Source organism: Protopterus annectens, chromosome 5.part1, assembly GCF_019279795.1.
Source record: "Protopterus annectens isolate FY-2018-M chromosome 5.part1, PAN1.0, whole genome shotgun sequence".
NCBI classification, from domain to species: domain Eukaryota; kingdom Metazoa; phylum Chordata; order Ceratodontiformes; family Protopteridae; genus Protopterus; species Protopterus annectens.
In genome coordinates, this window is record NC_056736.1 from 475,854,612 (window position 1) to 475,875,881 (window position 21,270).

Consider the following 21,270-nt stretch of genomic DNA (forward strand, 5'->3'; position numbering starts at 1 on the left):
GCTAAAATACATATTCTCCACAGCCATGTATATCCTTTTCGCAGAATCCACTACCATCTGCATTCCTTTGCTTAACACCATACCTACCCATCACAACCTCATCCCCTCTGTTCCCTTCACCTACATGCCCATTGAAATCTGCTCCAATCACCACTCTCTCACCCTTTGGTACAGTCATCACCACTTCATCCAACTCACTCCAAAATGTTTCTTTCTCATCCATCGCACACCCAACTTGTGGAGCATATGCACTAACAACATTCATCATTACACCATCAATTTCCAGCTTCATAAACATCACTATATCCGACACTCTCTTCACCTGCAAAACACTCTTAGCATACTGTTCCTTCAGGATAACTCCTATGCCATTTCTCCTCCCATCCACACCATGATAAAACAATTTGAACCCACCACCGATACACCTAGTCTTACTCCCCTTCCATATGGTCTCTTGCACACACAATATACCAACCTTCCTTCTGTCAATCATATCGGCTAGCTCTCTCCCTATACCTGTCATACTGCCAACATTCAAAGTTCTGGCCCTCACTGCCACAGTCCTAGCTTTTCTCCTCTCTTTCTGCCTTCGGCCGTGCCTTCCCCATCTTCTCCTCATTCAGCCAACAGTAGCCCAAGTTCCGCCAGCACCCTGTTGGCTAACAGTACTAGTGGCGGTCGTTGTTAACCCGGGCCTCGACCAGTCTGGTATGTAAATATTTACTGCTGTCCGCATGAATGATTTGGTGAAGTTTTATGCCGGATACCCTTCCTGATGCAACCTTTCCCATTTATCCGGGCTTGGGACCAGCACAAACAAATGCACTGGCTTGTGCATCCCCAGTGGCTGGGTTCCTTCCCATTTATCTAGGCTTGGGACCGGTACAAAGAAATGCACTGGCTTGCGCATCCCCAGTGGCTGGGTTCCTCCCCATTTATCCAGGCTTGGGACCGGCACAAAAAAATGCACTGGCTTGTGCATCCCCAGTGGCTGTCTAATAAGGTTATAACAGTCAGAGAATCCTTGAAGATGAGAACATTTGAACCAGCATGAATAACATCTCCATACTTCCTTACATTAAGGCATTCTAAGGCCTACTTATATCATGCATTTTTGCTCCAGGCAAGCATAATGCTGTTTGATGTTCATTATCCTGTCTGTAAATGTGAGTATCTGTGCCTTTAGTAACTGATTCTCCTGTTGTTGGTATATAATTTCTGAAGAGATCTGAAGAATCTTGTATTTCTGTTTAGGTAATGTCTGCTCTGTCAGTTATTACAAAAAATGATCTTCATCGCCATTAGTCTTATTAATCTCACTGTTTCACCTCGTATTTAATTTGCCAGCACAACATTTTATCTAGCTGTTTTTGTACTTCCATAGCTGGAACCATGCTGTTAGCATCAGTCTTTGTCTTCTGTTTTATTACATTAGTGGATTTTAATCCTTGTAAGTTCAATTTAGATTTCGTTATTTCAGCCTGTCCCTTGACTCTATTTTCTACCTTTTCTATTTGAAAAACTACGTTGTTTTCTCTAGAATAAATGTTTTGTGACTGAACAATATTATCATTCTCTCTAATCTGTGTGTTACATAACAAAGCAGTGTCATTTTCTACACGTTATATACATTATATACGTTAAGCACTTTCTTTTTCTTCCTAAATGTTGGCCGTGATATTTTCCCCTTTCTTTTTTCTTTTCCTTTTTTTTCTAAATGCTCTGAATCCTCAGATTGCTGAATACTTGTATCCTGACTTCCAAAGTTGTCATTGGTAATATTATGCTTGAATAGGGATTGGGTGATCACTAACAGGTGACACTTCCTTTACCAAATGTGTTCTGTTTGCACTTTGCATGCTATTATTTATTGCACAAGTATGATTACCTTTATTGAGTCTAGATTGGCTATTAGTAATAGTAATCAAATTATCCATCTTTTGACATGAGGAACACACGTTTCCATTGTTATCAGATGTAGCCTTTATGTATACATAGATTTTGGTACACTGAGAAAGATACTTATGCTTCATCAAATTGTTAATGGGATGACCATTTAAGGGACCATTCTCAGCTACAAACTATTACAGAAACAAGAAAAAAATCAAATTTAGTGATCACAGAATTCAGAGAAATTAAACCAATTTGTAATTTAAGTCAAATTATGTTAGGAAATCACACAAACCATATACAAATAATTCTAATGTAAGTACACTGAGACAACCTTGTTTTTTTCATCATGTTCATCATCATTAAACCTTTTTTCCCATTTTCTACATGGGTTAGGATGTCATATCAACTGTCATCATCTCGCTTGATTCAATGCCATTCTCCAGCCTTCTTCAACAGTCATGTTGGCTGCCACAGATCTTCTCTTGCACAGTCCATCCACCTCTCTCTTGAACACTCTTGCTTCCCTTCGCTTTCTTACTGTCTGTCCTAAATCTTCTATACCAGATTGCCTTCTGCTTTTCTGCACATGTGCCCAAACCACAATGATCTGTTTTCTTTGACCTTCTCTGCAGTTGTTGCTACTCTGGTTTCTTCTCTGATGTCCTGTTTTCTTGGTCTATCCCACAGTAGATATCATACCACCCATCTCAGGCACTTCATCTCCAATACCTGTAGCTTCCTCAAATGTTCTGTACTGTAGTACTGGCCACAGCACTGCTTTGTACACCTTGCATTTCAGCTTTTCTGGCATCTTTCTACCATTCACTACCCCTAACACTCTGTGCTAGTTGGCTGCAGCCCCTCTGATTCTAGAGTTATCCTTCTCATTTAGATATCCCTTCTCCTCAATTATCACTACCAGGTACTTCAACTTGTTCAACTATTTTCCCTTCTATTACATTTCTCAACTGTTTCTGATTCCCATAGTTGCTGCCTTTACAACTTTTGTTAAATAAAAATGCCACAAACTGTAGAACAACAAAAAAAGAGGGGAAGACTTTGAAGCTTAAGTCCACAAAATCACTTTAGAGCTTTTTCCCTTGGTACAACAGGAATTCTTGCAAACAACCTTTCACAATAACTACTCAATCAATTAATTAAGTAATCACAATACCCAATCATTCACCATGTAGACTGTTTAAATTAGTACCACACACCAACTAAACCATTAAAACCAGATATTACAACATACCAAGTATAAAAAATTATTGCATACATAAATACATTCCTAACTAAATGAAGCATGACCAGTGATACACAAAAAGTACTTGCCTTAAAAATAACTTTTTTATTTTATTTTATTTTACTTTTTATTTTAAATAAAAAGCTGCTCTGAGTTTTAAAATACTACACAAAGAAGTGGTTTCAATCAGACAGTAGCATTAGTTCTTAACTGCCTTTTAAGCTCCTGGTATTGAAAAAAAATCATCCACCGGTCGACTTCTCTGCCCTAAGTCTACCTGATTAATAATTAAAAATTTGATTCTGTGAAACTGATTTTTTTCTATATGCTTCTATAGTGCATTTTTTCTATCCTTTTTTTTATGTTATGAAGTTGTTAATAAACCCTTTTCCTCGGACTATGCTTAATCTTACCTATATAGAATGCAATGCAATGGTCACAGAGGGCCAAGTATACTAACCCCCTTACTGCCACAATAACATTTCTTTGGAATATCAATCTCACCATAACCTTCTATCACCACAGATGTCCCTTCCCTAATGTATGGGAACAGTGGCCACATTTAGTCATGCTTCCATATCGCAAGTCCCTCACTGGTCTTTCCATTAGAGTCGTAATGTATAAATCTTTCTTGTACACAATGGTAGGCCTTTCACCCACAACCTGTAAATGTCATGTTCCAACCCAAAACCCTCCAGTTTCTTTGGATAATAGATTTCAACCCAAAGAAATCATTATTATATGTCAAAACGAGGGCTTGGCTGTTCTCATGCACACCTTCCTCTCCATGTGCATAACAAACACCATTGTATCCTTAGACCCTAATAGTGGTGTAAAATGGCACATCCTTCCTTTCTCATTAACTTCTGCTAAAATATCCAACAAAAAGGGTTCATGATATCCTCTCAATAGAAACATATTCATCACTTTGTCACATTCCAATTGAAATTCAATGCCATCTGTGACCATCCTGGCCATTCTTACATACTGCCCCTTCACAAGGGCTTTCTTCTGATGACTAGGGTGCATACTGTCAAAATTTTAAAAATAATTGGAGTATGTAGGTTTACAATTGATTGTTGATTCAAAACACTTCATTTTATTTTTTCTAATAATAATATCAAGAAAATGTACTAAATCAGTCTGAACATCCATGGCAAACCTCAAAAAAATCAGTGGTGGTGTGCAAATAATCATAAAATTCTTATAACTTACCCTATCCTTCAGTCCATAAAAAAATCATGTCATCCAAAAATCATCCATAAAACATCCAGCTATCATTGAATTCAGAATTTAGGACAATCTGGGTCTCCCAATAGGCAAGAACTGCATTAGCAAACATAGGGCACACACTTCCCCCATGGCTACCCCCATCTTCTGTCTAAATAACTGGTTTTCAAATACCAAAAATTGTTTTCTTAAACCATGTCCATAAATAAATCTCAAATTACTAACCAACCCTTTATTAAGGTTAGTAAAAAAACAAAGGTATTCATAAAACCATTCAATACCCAAATCATGAGGAATGACTGAATATAGGTCCAGAATGTCTGTTGTAACAAGTATCATACCCTCACTAAACATCTCATTAGAAATTATTTTTAAAAAAATCCCATGAATCCTTCAGTAAGCAACCATGATTCTTGAATACATTTTTTGTCTGGAAGTCAATGTACTTGGCCAGACAGGGTTTACTATTGTTTATTCGAACAGAAAAAAAATTTCCATTCAAATAAACGAATGGTAATACCAAAAGTAAAAACACCTAACGTTGACAATGTAGAACCAAATGCTCGATGCATTTGACTCAACATTGTTGTCGAAACCACCACGTGATAGCCATATAGGAGCTGATGTAAATCAAACTCCTATATGACAAATCCGGTTTTTGCAGGGGGGGCAAGCCCCCCTGCACCCCCCCCCCCCACTTATATATTCTAACTCCGAGATTGCATACAGTGGGTATGTGGATGAATTTCCACTCCCCACTGTACCGCGATCTCCATGCAGATAGTCGACTTACACTTATGCGAGTGCATTAGTGCATTTGCATAAGTGGAGTCGACTATCTGGTGTACAAATGTTTGTGCGTTCGACATTCTGATTTTCAGCACATTGCAGCCAACAAAATGTCGTTCGCACAAACAATAGTAAACCGCCAGACAGAAGGTTTTAGACCCTTTTGTGTCCATAATAGGATGCATCAGTGGGTCAGGAAAATATTTGGGATCCTAAAAATGGTGGGGATGCTGGGGTTATGGACCACCCAAAAATTAAATTAGTCCGAAGTGATCTAATTCTCAAATAACATTTCTTCCAATATCAAATCTATATTTCTATAAGCTATGTTCAGTTCGTTGGCTGAAACCTCCTCATATGTATCTCAGTGTAAGATACAAAACATTATGTTTATGTAATCATCACCAGGCCCCCACTCTTGTCAGGTTTTATTATTCTAACCTGCTTGTTCAGAATAATCTCATTCAACAAGGTTTTTTCATTGTGGGTCAAATTGTGGTGGACGACAGACCTAAAACCATTTTTAAAAAATCCCTAAAATCATACTCACACAATCTTTCAAATAAGAAAACCATAGGGTGAGGTGGGGGGTTAAACACACAGCCTCCTGATAGTAAAATTCTCAAATTATTTCACAGTGTTAACATTTCTAAAATAAAATGCAGAATTCAATTTCCTTGTAAATAATTTGAACTGTAATAAGACATCCTCAATTTTTGCATTCCTATCTAGAACAAAGGTCAACCCACATTGAAATAAATTTACCCATGCAATATTAACATCAGGCCCACTATAATTATACAGTTTAAAGTCCCCATGGTGATTGTGAGCAACTGAATATGTATCAAAATGTTATACTTTTTTATGTATCTCTGGTCATGGTTCATTTAGTTAGGAATGTATTTATGTAAGCGATGGTTATGTATACTTAATAATTTGTTGTAACATCAGGTTTTAAGGTTTTAGCTGGTGTGTGGTACTAGTTTAAACAGTCTCCATGGTGACTGATTGGGTGATGTGATTAACTGATTACTATATAAAACTGAGTAGTTGTAAAAAATTTTTCTTAAGATGTCCTGTTGTACCAAGGATGAAAGTGCTAAATAAAGTGATTTTGTGGACTTAAACTCTGAAGGCTTCACCTCCTTTTTGTTATTCTGCCTTTACAACTGTCTTATCTGTACTCAGTTTCATTTCATCCATGTGGTTTCAGTTTTGCATTCCATTCCCCTACTCTTTGCTGAAGTTCTTGCTTAGAGTGCGCCTGTAATGTCATATCGTCTGCATACAGCAACTTTAAGCTGTCCCCGCCATCATGTTTGCTAATACAGTCCATTACCAGTATGAAAAACAGTGGGCTCAGAGCTAAACCCTGATTCTTACCCACTACCACTTGAAACCTGTCTACAAGACCGAACATTGTTTGTACTTCAGTCGTTGGGTCTTTGTACATAGCCTGCAATAATTCTACCATTGTTTATGGGAGTTTAAACCACTGCATGACTGCCCAATTCAGCTTTCTTGTGACCATATTATATGCTTTCTCCCTATTTAGGAATGCACAGTTGGATACTCAGTTGAGTTGTGCTGCCTCATGATCTGAATCTGAATTGCTCATATACCATCTTGTTTTCTATTACTCTTTGTATTCATTTATCACCCACCCTCTCTAGACCTTTCATTCAGTGTCACAAGAGTTTGATACCTCTGTACTGCCCAGAGTTGTGGATGTCTCCTTTGATGTTGTGCAATGTCTCTAGTATACGTATTCTCCAGTCATCTAGGATATAGCTTTTTTCTGTATCCTGCTATGAGAATCCTCTGGAACCATTTATCCCCTATCTCACCCAACATCTGCTGTGACACCCCATGTAAGCCTACTGCTTTCCCTGACTTCATTTTCCTTAGTGCTGCTCTTATTTCTTTTAGGATGGGCTTCTCCTCTTTATTCATCACAGGCCATGTCTGGGGAAGTATAGCTTTCATAGGGCTTTCTTCATTCAGAAGCTACTGGAAGTACTCCTTCCATCTACTTTTGATGTCCTGTGAACACATTAGCAGGCTGTTGCTGGTAACCCTTATGAAGGGTACCTGACTATTTTCTTTATCGTTTTGTCTTTACCTTGCAACCTGATAAAGTTTTTTTGTGTCTTCTACTGAGTCACTTTCCAGAAGCTGGTAGAGTGCCTCTGATACCTTGTTCTTTGCTATTGCAACTCCTCTCTTAGCCTCCTTGTTATCCAACCTTTATCCCTTCTAAGCCTGCTCTTTCTTTTTTGGGGGGTTGTCCAGGACATCATTATTCCCAGCCTGGACCTCCAGTACCCAGTGTTCACACTGAGTCTACCAGTTACTCTTCAATCCCCACCTAACTTACTTTGTATTTGCTGGGGCCAGTCATGAATCCTTAGGGTCTTCTGTGAGCTGAGCTTGTCTGGGTTTCCATTTGGATAGATTTTTGTTTATGACCTACCCACTCCATTTCCCCATCCTCCCATGCTTGCTGATCACTGCCGAAAGCAACTGTCCTCTTTAGACCATACCTCCCCTTAGGGAGCATATGAACAAGCTCCCTCCTACTGGTATAGGCATGCATATCCCTTCCCTGCTGCTCCATCAGTCACCTAAGCCACTAACCAAATCTGGGTCAGTTGGGCCATAGTCAGGGATTTATCTCTCTATGCCACTGGAGTGGCTCACTCCTTCTTTCTTTTGCTGATTTTCTGGAATTCTACATTACACCACCAGCTTTCCTTACATACTTTCTTTCCATTCCTGGCTCAGCCACATGTATTCTATAGTCCTCACACATGCTGTTTTGAGGCACAGCCCTTCTTCTTTAACTATATCTATTTCTCCGCTTCCTGAGATGCTAGAAACTTGACTAATTCATTGATCTTTTATGCTTTCTCTCCAGTCATATTCTTGATCTTCAGCATAGTCTCTGTTGAACTTGGAGGCTTCTCTGACCACGATTTGCAGTTTATTGTGGCAACCAGTGGTTTATTCTTTGGGCTGATTATTTCATTGTAGATGACTTTTCAATCACTGTTTCTATGGCAGTGCCCTTTCCATACTAGGATGAAGACTAACTGAGTTGCATGTTGGCCACTTTTTTATTTGATCTTGTCACTAGCCCTAATCCTGAACCATGTGTTGGCCACCATCAAGTCATTTGCCAGACAGAAGTCTAGAATGGCCTCTCTTTCTTTATTCCAGTTGCCCTACCCATGTGGACCCAGGCAGTTCTCATATCCTGTACTGTCTTAGTATGAAAATTCAGGTTACCCATTATCAGCAAACATTCATGTTGCCCTACTTTATCTAGTAGGCCAGGAAGCTGCTGTCTGAATGCACTCTTTTCCTCACAAACACAACCCTGTTGTGGGGCATAGATTGATTTATGAATCCTGCCCTATCCTAACACTGGTGTCGAATTGCCATGCATCTTTCATTAATTCTGATGACACCCATCACTATCTTCTGAATCCACTCCCTCACTATATTCCCCCATCATTTCTTGTCTATCTTTCTCCTGAGTAGTACACTCAGGATTCCAATCCAGTTGCTTTGCAGCTCTGCACTTCCATCTTGTCTCCAGGATACATAGGATGTCCAGCCTCCTTTTTACTGTCATGTCATCCACTTCCAAGCCACATCCTGTTAGTGAACCTACATTAAGTGTAGTAATCCTTTGTTCATGTAGATTGGTTTTACATTCAGTTTTCACTCAACAGAGTTATCGCAGGCAGCTCAGGCTGAATGAGTACAAATGATTACTCCAGATAAAATCGCGTTAACTAGCAGATCTACAAGGCATTCTTGTTCTAATGATATTCTTGTTCAAATGTTCTAATTTGAACAAGAACAAGCATTCATCTACCTACTTAAATGAATAAACTACTTGAAGCTTCACAAGGCACCTTTATCCCTCCCACAGGGAGGGCATCAGAGAGAGAGAGAGAGAGAGAGAGAGAAAAGAGTCTCCTAGATCTGCTAGCTAAAGTGATTTTATTTGGACTAATCCTTTTAACTCTGTTTCTTGTTAGTATCATCACCCTCTGGGTCACAGGTGGAATACCAGACCTGACTCAAGCCATCTGGATTACCTCTGTTTTTAGGTAATTAAAGCTTGGGAACACTGGTGTAGGTTGGAGTAGTCCAGATTCTCAACCCACTTATTATCAGCAAATACCAATGCCCATTTGTGATGTTAGTCAATATATAACTGAATCACTTAGAGGCATATTTTACACTACAGAGTGACTAGCTCTGACACAGTGCTCAGCTTGTGATCCATATTCTCCTATCTAGAGGATACTGCCCACCGCAGTTGATGCCCAAATCATTTGGTCTATGCAACTCTTTCCCCAACAGGCACCATCTAGAGTTTGTGATGCTGCTTACAACTGCATTTGAGTTTGAGGTATAAATGAGTTTTTGATGGGTGGAAGGAACCCCACAGAGACACAGGGAAACATATAAACTACATATAGTTATTGGGAGGAGGTCAGGATCAAACCCTATAGCTTGTACATGGAAGACAAAGTCCTTAACCATTATGCCAACTTGGCCCACCTTGTCCAAGGGAAAGTAATTCATAAATTATGCATTCTGACCTATAGTATCAGCTATGCCACTCACACTAAAATGCTGGATGACCTTTGCACACAGTAGCTTCTATATACTATTGACTGCAGTTGCATATGGTTATAACAGTAAAAATATGAGGTGAAATAAAATATAAAGCAGTATAAACTTCTCCTGTCAAGCTGTTGCATAATAAATCACAGATTGATACTGAATGTTTTAAGATGAGCTCTGGAGGCATAGGGGAGTGGTAATAATTATCTATTAACTGTAAACAGACCCTGGGATTCAGGAACACTCTGTGCAAGAATAAGTCTATTCTTGCATGGAGTGTTCCATGTCCGTATAGAACAACAGTGCGCCTTGCATATTCATGAAGGCACGCTGCTGTATTCTCTATATGGACATGATCCGTGTATGAGTGCAGAGGGCATGTCTGAGCAGTGCATGGATACTAGATATGCCACATGCGCTCAGAAAGTGCCAACTGGTACTTTTTAAGCCATACTGGCATAATATTAGAGCTTTGTTTTAACATTATGCCAGCATTTCAGTATCTGCGGACACTGATATGTAAAATTGATAATTTCAGTGTCCGCGGACACTGATATGTAAAATTGATCATTTCAGTGTCCGCAGACACTGAAATTAAAACAGTAAGAGCAAAGCAATACAGGGGGTGTGTCACAGCTTCTGTGACACACCCCCTGTATTGCTGAAGCATCGTATGGCACTTCTGCATACTGCAAAAGCAGGAAATTTGTGCAAATGCGCATATAACAGGGGATAAATCCCCCAGCAGTTAAAAAGCAGTTAAAAAGTAGAAGCACAGCCCCACAAACACACAAAGTTGAAAGAGAACATGTCAAGCATCAGCATGAAACACACATAGAAGGTGAAAAGCCCAATCAATGCCAGTATTTCATGAATACAGTACCAAGTAGTTGTCAGAACACCACAATACACACCCATATAACCTACAGATATAAGAATAATATATACTTAATTATAATACCCTAATGAATATTTAAATGTAGCTAAGTGGGTGTGTACATTATGGCCATCCCCTTAGCATACCTTAAACATCCTATAGGAGCTAAATGAAAATATACAAGTGAAATTTCCAACCCAAGATAGTGTAGTGAATAGAGTTGCAGCTTTGTATACAGGTATTCATGGTTTGAGTTCCAACACTGGCAACTTATTTTCCCATGTGAAAGTAGTGTTAAAATTATTTCAATAAACTTAAATTATGTAGCAACTATTATTTTGTCATCCAGGTTAGTGTAGCAGTTCCAAAAGTGAGATGTCAGTGTAGAAAAGATGTGAAACCCCCGTATAAACGCACGTGCCCCATACAGTATAGTCACATAAGAATATAATGTAATGAAAGCACATAGGGGGATGTCATGGAAGGTAAATGTAAAATTATAATGTGTATGTAGCTAGTGTTTTATATTATACAATGACTGGCCATTAACATACAAAAATGAGTACGTTAATTGGCCAGCCCAACCACAGTGCCCTTTGCAAATCCAAGAGTATACTAATGGAAAAAGGTCCAGCTGCCCAGACTTTTTCAGTTTGTATATCTCATGTTATTTGATTTTTTTCTGCAGAGATAGCAAAAGAGAAACGAAGATCTCACTATGTTGTACAAGTTGAATAACTCAAATAACATAGCAAGATATCATAAAAAAATGCAACAGGGATCTTCCTTTCAACAGAGAAAGAAAGATATCCTTTGCTTTTTTAAATATATCTCACTATGTTATATGAGTTCCTCAACTTATATAACATACTGAAATATGTTAAAACAAGCAATGGAGATCTTCCTATCTCCATTGCTACCTCTACACAGCACTGATGCACTGCGTAAGTGTGGGAACACATCCCTTACGCATGCGCAGTGCATCAGAAATGCCCCAGGATACTGGAAAACCGAAGAAGGGCAGCATGAAGGCATTATACAATGACATTATTTAAGAAAGGTAAATATTGTTTTTCTTAAATAATGTCATTGTATAAAAGCAATAACCCACGGCTGGGTGTGGGCAATGCTGGATCTACCTATGATTGGCTTTGTTTGGTCACAAGGGTGAACCACACCAACCATGGGAAAATCCAGCATTACCCACACCCAGTTGTGGGTTATTGCTTAAATATAACATTATAAGTATAATATGCTTAAACATGCCTTAATCAGTCCATATCCATAAGACCTTGTTCTTCCCAGCAACAAAATAGTCAGCGCTGCCAAGTCTTGAACCCAGTATGGTGTCTTCTACAATCACAGCAAAGTGCCACTACACCATCTGAGACGAGACAATTTGTAGTGCTTTAACAAACATGTCCTGTGATCAGGTCATTTAACATTAAAAAAACAGCAGTCCCAAGTGCTGAACCCATGCCATGAAACACTATAGTGAGAGGAATGTACCACTACATCATCTGAGCTGTAGGATATGTTGCTTTTTCACACATAGCATACAATAGAGGCATACAACATTAGGGAGAAAGCTTTGTGGAAACTTTTGTGTGTTGTATATACACATATACACACACACACACACACACACACACACATATATATATATATATATATATATATATATATATATATATATATAAAAGTATAAAGGAAGGAAAAAAAATATATACATATGTATATATGTATATAACATGCAGTGCAGTTATGTCTCAGAACCATCCCTCTTAACCTGTTAGTGTAAGGAACCCGTACAAACGCTGTAAAGGGGGGATGAGCCACATATACATACATATCTCAAAACTCACTTTTACAAATGAAGACGTGTTTCAGCAACAGTGTGTGTTTCAGAAGACAATTACTGAAGGATAGGAGGATGGAAACTGAAATTTCATGTCATTTATTTACTGGCATAAACCCTTGGATCATCATTGTGATTTACAAGACAAATAGAAATACATTGTGGAACTGAACAAAAGTATGGTCCAAACAACTGGACACTCTGTGAAAATCTGGCAGGATATGCATTAGCATTAATGTTCACAAGGATATAAATCTGAAACTGAAATGTATGCCATCATGTCATGACAGCAGTCCTCAATGACATGGCCAGAAACCTCAATACTCTTCCTTTAATATAGTAATATAATAATAATGTCTAATAAGCGAGAAATAAAAATATACAACTCAAATCTACAAACCAAGATAGCGTAGTGGTCAGAGTCCCAGCTTTACATGCAGGCGTACACAGTTTGGGTAATACAACAGGCAATACAAATTTGCATGGGACAGCAGTGTTAAAAGTGCTATGTTCATATTAAAATATGTGGTAAGTTATTTTTGTCTCCCAGGGTAGTGCAGCTGGTGTAACATGGATGTGTGAGTGCATATAACATGTGAAAACACCCATGTATACACGTGTCCCATACAGTATAGTTACACCCACTGCTACTGTAATGAAAGCACATACAGCCATGTCATGTAATGGAAATCATATACACTTACTAAATGAATTCATTGTGTGGTATTCTATGAGCATGAACTGTGAGCAATGGTTAGCAATGCTCAGCAGATTTAACAACACATTTCTGTTGTCCTCACCCCTCCTTCTGGGGTTTGCATGTCCAAATTCACCTGCAAATTCTGTACAAATGCACAGCTGTTGCTGTATAAGAAATGGACAGATATGGACCTTCCGTACATCCATCCTGCACATCAGTAGCTATCTGTCATATTGTTCCTCTCTCTGCGTGCCCCTTTTCCACCATTTTCCTATCACCCCTTTCTCTTTTCTTTTAAAGAATCAATGCAGGTGTAAGAGCAACAAAATTAACAGCCCTGTGAGGTCTTGAGCCCAGAGCCCTGGGATCCATAGTCAGAGCATTGTACCACAACACCATTTGAGCTGTAGTTTATTACTCATGCCTTTTCATACATATGCTCATTCAACAGTAGGGAAAATATTCTGTAGAATCAGTCAGGTTTTATATTTATACATACACACACGTATATATGCATGGGTATGCATATATATATATATATATATATATATATATATATATATATATTGACAAATATATACATAATATAAATAGTGATATACATATACAATATACAGATATATATATATATATATATATATATATATATATATATATATATATACAGAAAAACAAATATACACACACACACACACACACATATATATATATATATATATATATATATATATATATATATTCATAATATATATATATATATATATATATTCATAACATGTATATATATATATATATATATATATATATATATATATATTCATAACATTTAGTGGAATCATACCTCAGAACCATACATACCAACCCCTTACTGCAAGAAATTTGGCCCAAGGCTGTCCAGATGGGGGGACAATAGGACTAAACTAGGGACATAAGTCAAATATAGCTCTTATAAATATAGAATGTTGCCAGAGTGATTGGGTTTGTTTCAGCATAAATGTTCTGAAGGATGTGAGTTCTGAAAGTGAAATGTATGTCATCTTTTACTGTCAGAAATCCTCAGATCCTCACAGTGATTTACCAGGGAAATGAAAAAGAATGCATCTGTGAAACAGACCTGAAATATGAGCAATAAATCTGGACATACTGCAACATTACAGACAGTGCAAAAGTAGGCTCAGAACCCCTTAGTGTAATTAACTTTTGCCAGACCTGACAAAGTGGGGAGAGAAAGCCATGGAAATAGGGACATATCTCAAGGACTGGAGTAGATAAGCTGACACAGTTGCTGCAGTAACACCCTCATGTCTGTCCTAACATATATTGACTGAAATAGCACAAGTTCAGCACTCAGTTACTTCCCACTAGCTAGTGACTGAAATCTTTACATCAGCCCACTGATGTGTCAGAAATGCACAACACTTATGGGGGCCAGGCAACACTACATTCTACAAATATCTGGACATAATATCACATTACGGAAACTACACTCAGCTGCTAAGCATGTCACCAGGCACTTTGCAATCTACAGTCAGACTGACACAACACTAACCAGAATCTGGTAGGGGGAATTGCACATGTATTGGCAAATATATCAGGCACTACAGGGATGTCACAGCACTGAAAAACAGACACCAGTGTGAAAGTGCATACCCACAACCAATTCAACCACAGTCACAGTGACATACCAGTAAGCCAAATTAACAATACAGTATAAGGACTGTGTGAACAAAAACATCTCAACATGTTTGCCACTCACACACTACCCCCACATATACTGGCCCAGTTCACAGTGTAGTATGATGCCTGACTGTGGTATGTGATATGTCTCAGTCTGTCCCTACAAACATATACAGCTGATAGACCACCAGAAACAGGAGCAGCATGCACAGGCATATAGAAAAGGAGCCATAACACATTCATCCATGCCCTTCACTACACGCCAAATAACATTGACACAACACACTGCTACACTGTCTGGACAGTCTGTCAACAATTGCCAGAAATACACAGACCTCTCAGCTGTACAGAGTCCCACAGAATGTCCAGGCTTTCCCCCTCATATATAAGGCCTCTTCCACATAACATGTCTGGCAGTGTGATACATCACTGGGATAATGTCAGGAATGTAGCCACAAAATAATCATATATCATACCTATCAACCTGTTACTGCTTGACATCTGGACAAAGCCTGAATAATTGTGGGAAGGATCCCCAAAAACAGGGGCATGCTTGAAATATTGCTGCTATAAACTGAGAATGTTGCTGTTGTAACAGGGTTAGTTGTAACATATCTTTTTTGGGGGATATGAGGTCAGAAACACAAATTGATATTAGCAGTTACTGTCTGCAATTCCCAGAGTACTACTGATTTTCCAAAGACAAAAAATGTCTGAGGAACACACCAAACATAAGAGTCCAAATTCTGGCCATTCTGTGGATAGCCCTACAAATGAGAGTTATGTCAAAACACATAACATTGTCAGAGTTAAAATCACCCAGGAACTCCATGTCCACACAAACTCTGTTAGACTAACATTAATCCAAATGTATAACAGCAATACTTACATTCTGTCCCTATGTCTAGAACATCCTCTCCAGTCTGTTGGCCTGTCTCTGCAGATTTGGTCATACGGGGTATTTCCAAATACCTTCTGGGATGCTGTTGTTCACAAACCTCCATGAAGTTCTCCTCACTGGCAAGGAAAAAAGCCAATGCTCACATGACGTATAGGAGTGTGTTGCCATGCCATTGACTATATGAATAACAACACAGCTGTCCTGCATGCAATTGTCAAGTGAGGGACACCAGTTGGTGCACAGGCCATCAGCTGCTCATGAGCATTACCTACAAAAGGCAAGCTGCTGCCTATACAAAACAAATGTACACCCTACATCCTTGAGAGAGAGAGAAAGAGAAACAGTGAAAAGAAAAATTAAAGCCAAGCAGGACATAACCACCTGCACTTGAATAAAACAAGCAGGTATGTCAAGCAAGTAAGCATGTAATGAACTGCAGTAGGGTGTATGTAAGAAGGGGAAATAGGAACTCTAACATATATTATCATCAACGTGTGTGCTGGCAGCCCTGGAAGCTATCACGACTCCCACATCTGGCATGCCTCACAGCTGTACCAAGCATTTGCCAGTATGGCCATCTAGTGGGGGATGCTGACTATGCATTGGAACCAAGGACACTGACACCCATCAGAAATGCACACACATCCACTGAAGAATGCCATATTGAGGCACATGCACAAACTAGTAACATTATAGAGTGTGTGTTTGGGATGCTCAAGTCACGGTTCTGCTGCCTTGACATGTCTGGTGGAGCCTTGCAGTACTCTCCAGCCACATGGGCACACATGTTCATAGTATTTGCCATGCTACAAAATATGATCCTGTGGAAGCAGCTGCAGCAGGAACATCAGAGGGAAGGGGCACACAGCCCTCCACCATTGCCAAGGTCTTCACAGGTACAGAGGCTCTTGGTGGAGGATCCCCCTGAGCCTGCCCATGTAGGCAGATGTAGGCATGCCCAGTATGCCCAGGCCTTGGCAAAGAGGCAATGCATAGCACATACACTGACACCCTAGCAACCCAGGGACTGACACCTCTCTCTGCCTCACACACGCACACAGTAAAATGGATGCCACACACATCACACTACCTGTACCTTACCATGTATAGGCCATGTACTGCATGCATCTGACAGAGTCAACCCTCAAGCACTATCCTCACAACTGCAGCAGGCACAAGGTAAGTCACTCTTCTTAACAATAGATGAATGAAGTAGTACATTTTGGTAGCATATCTCAGGGATTGTTGCATGTATTCAAGGGAATGGGGTGGCCTACAGAGATAGCAGCAGACAACTGACACACAGTGGGACAGCAGGAAATGTCTGCACAATACTGGCTTCCACAGAGTAAGTAGCAGTCTCCTAGGTGACAAAACTCATTGCAGTGTATATGGAGGACATATAAATGTGGGGGTCATAGGTCACATGCATGGAAGTCAATGTTGGGGTCCCATACTCACCCCTCAGCCTCTCCCAGCAAGTCAGCCATAGAAAACCATAAAGAAATGTCTGGTAAAAGACCACAAATAGGGACAATGATGAAATAGTCCTCTTACAGACTTACACAGTGATATCACAGCAGGTCTTGCAGTTGCATGAAGTCTCTGAAGTCTAAGAAGTCTGAAACTCAAATGTCTGCTATTACATTCTAACCTTCAGTCTTTAGTGATATGCCAGTATTCCTCAAGACAGGCACAACACTATGCTAAATGGAAACAAAATTTAAAGCCATCATCTACACAGTCTGTGCAAATGTGTACAGTTGATAGGTATGCCCCCCAACACACCCGTGTCCCCATAGAAATGCAGTAACATGTATGTTTGTAGGGTAATAGCAGCAGAGCCCATATTCCCATGGCTGTCCCAATCAACTTGATAACTTGATGCAATATGCAGGGGTCAATGAGCTATGTATATGTATAGTTAATACTGTCAGGAGGTGGGCAGCACTTGCTCTTGTGCTGTTGTGGCTTAGTGGCCTAGGTACAGCACTGTGATTGGCAGGTCCATGTTCCAAGACCTTCTGTGGCAACTATTTTGCATGCAGCTACTCCTACAGTAGAAATTGTACACACTGTTTAGAAGTCTAATATCTGTCACTGCAGGAAAGCTGGACAAGTCAAGGACAGGGGGACACACATATGGACAGTACACAGCTCAGAGTAACTTACACAGTGCCTAGTAGCACAGCAGGTAGCTGAAAGTCAGTGTACTGTCAGGTGTTAAATGACTACCACCTTACTGTGTCAGCACTGACAAGTCACTGGCCACCATCCATACCCCTGATATGACAGGCTGTCACAGAAGGATCACAAGTATGCCTCTTATATCTCTTCTGCTTGTCCTAACATTGCATTTGCCTGCCAAATTATGTGCCAGACAAGAAAGGTTCATGTCAAAACATCAAATGGCAGAGAGTGGAGAAGCAGACATTATAAACATAAGAAAAAGCAAGCTTATACCAAACCAGTCTCCCAGCTATCTATGTTTGCAAGAGCAATATTAACACCCTGTCCCCATGTATGGGCCTGTGTCTGTCTATCATATATGGGCCTGTACATATGTCAGTCTGTGATAGGTTGACAGCTAGGGTCAACATGTAGCCTCATAATAACATAGCAACACAAACCGTCTGAGGTATTATCATTATGGATCATCATGGAATATACTGGACCTCATTAACAGGGACATTGGCAAACTCCAAATACTTGACTTACACAGTCTGCCTTTCTCAAAGCAAGGTATGTCAGTGAACTCTGGATGACTTCCCTGAGACAGCCAACAAAGGCATGGATGATGGAAAGATGGTGCACTCTGGCCACCTTGACTCGGCCAAAGCCTTACACACTATTCTCCACTTGGCCATAGTACATGGACTCTGTCAACTAGGCAGCAATCCATATGTTACCAGATGGGTAGCAAAGTGGTTCATTGATAGAACCCACATAATCATAAAAGAGGTAGCCAAGTCAAGCAGTACACTTGTAATGAGTGGCATACCCCAGGGATCTGTCTGGGGGCATTTGGTATATAGGGTATACTTCCCTGAGGTGCAGGCCAAAAATACTAGCCTATCGCTGACCAAGTTGGCAGATGACTGCAAGCTGGGAACAATCATCAATACTCAAAGTGATGTGAATGTCCTACAAGAGGGTCTCACCAAAACAACTGACTACTGCCAGAAACATTGCCTCAAGCTGAATGCCTGCAGATGCATCATTGTCCCCTCCAGGGATACTGATGTTCCCACATAGTATCACATGGACAACAATGTCCTACATACACAGTCAGTAGTGAGGCATTTGGCCACCCAAGTTGATAGCAGCCTGAAGTCTGAGCACCATGTTGCTTCCGTTGTACAGAAAGCTTCATAGATGGGGCAACACAAAAGTAAGGGTGTCTCATCCAGGGACAAAAAAGGTCATAAGATCCATGTATTCTAACCTTATAAGGCCAACTATTTTTGTACAATGCCTCCTTTGGCATGTACCTCACAAACCACATGCAGCAGCTGGAGAGACCACAGAGGTTCCTCAACCAGACAATCCAGGACCCCAAACATCTACCCTACACAGATAGGCTAATGGCACTGTTCCTCTACTCAGTTCCATACAGACTCTCCAGAGGTCACCTCTGTCTGGCATACAAAGTAATCCAGACCCTACCTTGATGGGACTGTTGCACATTTGGAAGTCAAGGCCCACTCAAGCAACATGTAGGTGCAGCATCACTCTGGTCTATGATATCAATAGGGCTTGTTGGTGTGACAGATATGTGTCCCACAGACTCTTCCATCTGTGGAATACACTCCCTGTCCACATCAAGCCGAGTGCTTCAATACCCCTTGTGAATTGCCCCCTGTATAAGTGCATGGGAAACAGACAAAACAGTCCTGTGATTCCACCTGTATCCTTACTGTACAGGGGCTCTGGGTGATGACATGTCTTAACATGGGCTGCACCCTCATCTGCGTGAGTTATAAGGGCTTCAGGGCCAATAGCCTAGCAACCTCATATCAACCTATAAAAAATGTTTGTCACTGGTACACCACATTAACCTATATTGCTCTGCCACTGACATACATGGAAATCACAGTGCTATGTGGAATATACCACACATATAATGGACATCTCTGCTCAGTAGAATGCACTCTGTAACCACACCCATACCTCTCAAACTCTTAGATTAAGAAATCTGGACAAGGTTATAAATAAAAGTGAGACAAATGCCCAAAAATAGGGGCAATAATAAAATATTGCTCTCACAAACCTAGAAAGTTGATGGAATAACAGGTTTTGCAATAGCATGAATGTTCTGAAGGTTATAAAGTCTGAATCTCAAATGTTCTGTCATTATTTTCTAACTTCAGTCTTTAATTATTTGCCACTAACCTGCCAGAAAACAATAATTTTATGAAAAACAGAACAAAATTATGAGACAAACATCTGGACATTCTGCAAGAAAACTGTACAGCTGAGAGGTATGAGTCACACCAGGATATGACTTTTTAGTTAAGAAAAATATCACACAAGCAGTTGATCCCCAGCCAGTATATCACTAAGGTGATGGACTGTTTACACAGCTTCATCAGCCAATCGGCTGTAGCCACACCTCTCAACTGGCTGGATTGGGCAAGAATGTCTATAGTTTGGCTCATAATTTCAGTCTGTGCATCATATATCTCGTATTTCAGAGGTAAAGCAATGTGATGATCTGAGGATTTATGTCAGTAAGTAATGACGCAATACATTTCAGTGTCAGACGTCATATATGCTAGAAAATGTCTGCTAAAACAAATCCTGTTACACAAGCAACTTTCCACATTAATAAGAGCAATATTCACAGTTTCTCCCTATGTTTGGGCCATTGTCCCCCCATTTTGGCAGGCTATCCCTAGATTCCTTTCACTAACAGGTTAGAGGTATGGCTGTAGTACACAAAACCCTGGACCAGAGTACAACTATCTCTTGAATGGAGTCCCACTCTTAATATAGAAGGTCATACTGGGCTTGCTGCAACACATAGAGAATTACAGCCCATGTCTAAACCCACATTGGACTATAGAACTGCAGTGTGCATAGATGCCCTTGCATAAAGACAGCTATGTACATCTTAACTGACTCTACCTACAACCATCAGACAGGATTACGCTCAGCTAGCTGTAGGTGGCCCATATGTGATAAATCTGAATCTGTTGCATGTGACACACAGACATATATGTGGGCAACATATACAATATTCAAGCATTCACACACATAGACATGGGGAAGAGACAGACAGGCAGTGATAGATAGATAGAGAGAGAGAGAGAGAGAGTCAGGGAGACACACATAGAGAGTAAGTCATAGACACTGATACCCTGAAAGGCAAAGAGTGATGTCCTGATGCAGACAATTGCATACCAGTTGTAAACATTCGCATGTGCCAGCATGAAAGTGAGCTGCATTGTGTAATAGT